Source organism: Mytilus trossulus, chromosome 13 (genome assembly GCF_036588685.1).
Source record: "Mytilus trossulus isolate FHL-02 chromosome 13, PNRI_Mtr1.1.1.hap1, whole genome shotgun sequence".
Lineage (NCBI taxonomy): Eukaryota > Metazoa > Mollusca > Bivalvia > Mytilida > Mytilidae > Mytilus > Mytilus trossulus.
The window spans coordinates 47,947,595-47,953,197 of NC_086385.1; positions in this window are offsets into that span (position 1 = coordinate 47,947,595).

Consider the following 5,603-nt stretch of genomic DNA (forward strand, 5'->3'; position numbering starts at 1 on the left):
CTCATAATCATGCCGAACATGGCCACACATTCGTGCATCCGCTTCTTCATGATTACAAGGGGTAGATAGGAAGTATCCTTATTGAAATCGCAAAGAATATTTTCACCATGAGTAACATACACATTTTTATAAGTCTCTTAAGAAACTTGAAAAATTTCATCTTCACAGAGAAAACTACTCCAAACCCTTGGTGTTCTACCAGAACCAACACCTTTCCATCTGGCACAAAAAAAAACTTGCCTTTGTCTTGTCACAGCCTTTAAATTATTCATTTAGTAAACATCAAATACAATGTCTACTTGAATACTTATCGATGCAAGATTATATGTAAGGCAGTATGACATAATTTGCATAATCAGCAACTATGTTTGCCCAACTTTGTGACCTGGAATGAACCATTGCTGCCCCACCGACGATAAATGCGTCCGAATTTGGATCAGCAAATCGCAGAATGTTTCAAGTAAACCCATTTGCAGCGATTTAATACCACTATTTCAAGAAACATCCTGCGATAAAGACGGAGGAGCGGTTTCGTTTTTATGGATAAAGAAATATTTCAAGTGAAAGTGTTTACTGTGACAAGAAATGAAAAGTCTAGAAAAGTTTCCCAATCACTTTTAGGGTTCTCTAGCTATGTTTTGACAAAGACGTTTCCAGTGTAATTTTGCGGCCAAAATAGGAAGTTGTAATTTTTTATTTGGTTATAAAAAGTAGGTTCTCCTTCGTTTTGCATTTGCTTCGAAAGATCTTCGTTTTGTTTGGACCAATATCTTGGAGTTTAATTACATATCTTTCCTGTTCAACAATTTCCTAAATGGAGAATTTTTTTTTACAAATCTGACGACTCTTCTAGAAATGAATTTCTAAACTAGTTCATCACTTTACAAAGCCTTCAAATCTGTTTAAAGACATCTTTATGTGTTTTTTGTAGAGTCTTCACTAAGTCGTTCATCTGTTATAGAATGACCCAAACCACAAGATCTTTTAAATTCATCCTCTAGTATACTGACTCCATCTATCCACTTGTCTAAATGGGATCTTTGGTTAATCCTAAAGCATCAATATCGCCCTTCACAATTGCATTATTCTGTTTTTGTGCCTGATCAATTGTGTTATAAGAAAGAAATTTGCTGGTCTTACGTAGAGTGCAAGTATCATTTTCAAATTCCATTGCCACCTTTGGGTGATGTTCGGGAAGGGAAGTCATATCTTGGAGATGGGTCGGTAACGATCGAGCATAATTTACTTGATCAAGACCTAAATCAATACCCTATCATGCTTTATATGGACTGTTTGTAAAGAACGAAATCTCACTCATGAAATGAGCATAATATTAAAATCAGAAGAAGTTCTTATTTCATAATTGAACGCCAGGAATGAAACTGTGGTCGAGATGACTCTATTTCTTTACACCAGTCTTTAAAATCATTGAACGTCACAGAGCCATGCCATAAATATATATTCTGAGTTTAGCTTTCATAATCCGAAATCAACAGTTCAAGCAAAAGACATGCAGTTATCTGATGCGCCTGTCTAGTCCTAGGTACATTTTAACATACATAAAAAAAATCTGCTGTTCTTGGTGTTGCAATATTGGCTTTAGTAAGACAACATGTCCATTCCCTATCAGGCTATATATCACCCAGAGTTTTATAACAAGTCATTTCAATGTGCAATCCACAAAACATGACGACAAACTTATCTTTTCCGTACAAATCAGGCCATTCCCAGTGAATTTGCTTAGGCATTTCCAAAAGTGGCTGATCTGCAATTGGTGTTTCTGATTCACCCCATTTTCGCCTTATCCATCGAATACCTGAGAATTGCCTGGTAGTGCATACAAATCGCTCTTGATGTCTACTAATAGTTTGCACATGCGCAAAAGTGTTAAACATATGTGTATCATAACCTTTAAAAAATGTTATTACACCAATTCATAATATCATTAGAATATATGGTAAATAGTTCAAATAATTTTGAAAGAATTTTGTAACATTTTCGCGCATGCACAAATACTTGAAATGTCAAATATTCATTTTTAATAAATATATGATGTAAGGAATGTAGGCGCCAAACCTGATGATTGTTTTTTACCAAAAGAAGGTAAAAGAAAAGTTTTCCAGAAAAATCAATATTTTCAAACTGAAGAAAACAGCCATTTTAGAAAATATTTTTTTTAATGGCCAGCAGTTATTTCTAAAAAAGTATATAATAATGATGCTTTGTTGTAATTTTCATGCTTGTATCACTATTTGCACGATTTCGCTTGCTAATATCTTTCACTAATATATGATACTGTTCACTTTCTAAATGATTTATGAACATATTCATATAGGTCACTAAGAAATCGAGAATTCAAAATGACGCGAATTTAGATTCTATTATTACATCAAGAAATAAAGACGCCGCGAAATTTTTTATTTAAGCTGCAAGATACAAATTATTCCAACTAAGATTTTCACAGCTTTATCTAAAGTCCTTACGCAGATTGATGGTCAATCACACGCATCGATGACATAATGTGAAGTCGTTTTCCAGCAAATACATTGACGTAAAACAGAAACAATTACAATACCGAATATACTGTTAGTATAACTGAAAACAAAACCATTACGCTATCTATTGAAACTCTCTTTGAGAACCAAGGGGAAAATAACATCGTACACGAATATACATATAGGTTACCTATTTCACGTATCATCGTTTCAAATGTTCTACACTTGAGAAAAAAAAATGATAAAACAACCCGATAAAAATCAAAAAATTACTGAGCCAATATTTTGTCTTGTCTCTCAAAAAGTTCATCAGAACGTACCAAAATCTAATAAATAACTACCTACTTTACAAATATTACGTTATTGATTCGTTGCACTGAAGTTGTATATCTTTGTACTTACTAAACAGTTTTCTATTATTTGTCTACGTGCTATTATCATGATTATGTGTTTTTTTATAGTATGCTACGACTTATGATGTGATTATGTAGCAATGCATCCTGCTATCGTGTTTTAACTTATGCTTTAGAGATACTGGCGAAAATTAAAAATGCCAGGTCCAGTCTAGTTATATGACCGTCTCATTAGTCCATTGGTTAATTTCGTTTGATTTTTTGTTAGTTCCCTATTTTGATTTTGCCTTGGAATAATTGTTTGTAATATTTGTGCAGTCTCATTTTGTGAGATTTCTCTACACAATGCATGTGATTAAAGTTAAATCAATAATAAAACTTTTCAACTCAAAATCACTTAATAAAAAGTTGAACGGTATTTTTTCGTGCAAGTGTTGCCAATATGTTATTAAACAGTAAAATACCGGGAACATGGTCCTCATTTATTTTTTATGCGTTCTCAACAACAATTACAAAGCTCTAGAAGTGTAAACGTAATAAAACAGAAAACGATTAACCGTTATATTTCAGGTCAAACACATCAAACACTAAGCCAATTCATAATACCAATTAATTAAATATACAACTTATATGTACCAACTGTGAAGTCATGTTTTACATAACTTATAGTGTTCCCTTTTAGCAATATTTATCATATTTTAAGGAACAAGACATCGACAAGGAAATATTTTACAAAATATCACATAACGCGGATATTTGACGTCATTTGGATCATTTATGGTCACTTCCATATCCTTGAACTAACAAGGTCGTTGTGGCGTATTAACATTGTTTATACATCAATCTTTAATCTTATGTACATTTTTCATTTATGTACTACGTTTAAAACATATATAATTTCTTTTATCTCTCGCATGTGTATCAGCCGCTACATGAAAGTTAATAAGCAAGATATTCATCTCTTTGTCACGGATGTTGACGTAGATTGTTTAATCAACAAACGCACATATTACGTAAAATGACAGAGAGATAAAGATTTAAATAATGCGTATAATGCAATTGTTGATGCAATGTGTACCACAATACAGGTCCATTAAGAATTAGTAATGGGTCAAAAAGAATTTTTAGTATTATGTACTATCGATATTTTTTATATATATATATATATAATCGAACAAACTTTCTGTCATAATCAATAGTTTGTTCGCTACATAAGAACGGGTCTAGATATCACAAAATCAGAAATGAAAATTTGAACGACGACAAATTGAATAAAACACTAAAAAATAAGAATATGATTGAAGGTCTTTCGTTTGGACACTTTATATATTTTAATATAATAATGTTAGCATCCTGGTGTAAAATGAGAGCTCGTTGTATTATGATCTCAAACATATTTGTTTTTTTTTTAAATGCGAGACTACAGGTTGGGAATTGTCACCTCCGGTTTCATATTTGCAGTTTTAATGATGCTTCTTCTAGGTTATATGGCTACACAAATTCCAATGACTTTATCATGCATAGATTTGAAGTGAAAGGAAAGACTTAAATCTAGAACATCGCAAGTACCTATGACCATGATTATGATTTCAGGTTCATAAACTAAGTACCTAAAATTAGACCCTCGGTCTATATTACATATGATTATTGAGATTTATTACCATAAGCTTAGATTTAGATATAAGGGACGAACAAACTACCATTTAATTTCTACGTAACCTTTCGATCAATATTTCTGTTACAACAATGACAAAAAATATGTTGTCGATTTCAATTTTGGAAAAGGAGTGATAATTTAAAAAAAACAAATATACAACATGAACTTGACCGTTGTCCTTCCTTTTTTTCGAAGACCAATGTCCTCAATTCGAAAGACCCTAGGTCTCTGTCACCAATGGTTTACAAGTTACAAATACATATAACTAAATTTAAATGCAAAAGGGGAAATAACCCTCATAAGGATTCTTAGAAGTCTTCGGTCAAATATATCCTGCGTATTCTTTGAATACAACTAGCAATTTAATAAAAGAAATTCCTTTTTATCTTTAACAGTCCAAAACTAGTAGTATGCAAACAAAATAAACAATGTTCGGAAAAGTACCAACTGCAAAGTATTCGGATAAACAGTTTTAGAAACGTATAAACTATTCGATATCACATACAAAATGTCTAAACGACATCTTTTTGAAACAACAAAACAGTTAAAGATAAAAAAAACAATCATTATATTCATATCATGGGCAAAAGGTCTTTTCGCAATAAAAAAATATGTTGTATGCAGTATCCGACCGTTAATTTCATTGGAGCATTGGAATTTCATCGCTAGTTTTCAATTGACGGAATGGAATAAATTATTGGGATGGTACGGTGAAACCCCCTCAGGGAAGACTTCAATGGTGGTCGTTTGTTGGTATGACTGTGTTTCATTTTCTCGTTTTTTTATAGATAGTACTCTCGGTTTTCTTGATTTTGATTTCAATCATATTTTATTCATTACGATATGAAAAGGATTGAGCAACAGGCATTTCTTGGTTGAATTGTTTACCCTGATCATTTTGAAGCCTTTTATAGCTTAGTATTCGAAGTGAGCCAAGGCTTTGTACTGAAGGCCGTACTTTAAGCTATAATTATTAACTTTTATTTCATTGTGACTTGGATGGAGAATGGTCTCATTAACTTTCACAAATTCTTATTCATATTAAGATGCGGACGTTCAATCATATTTTAATTAATCGTTCTGGTTTTACTACCTTGA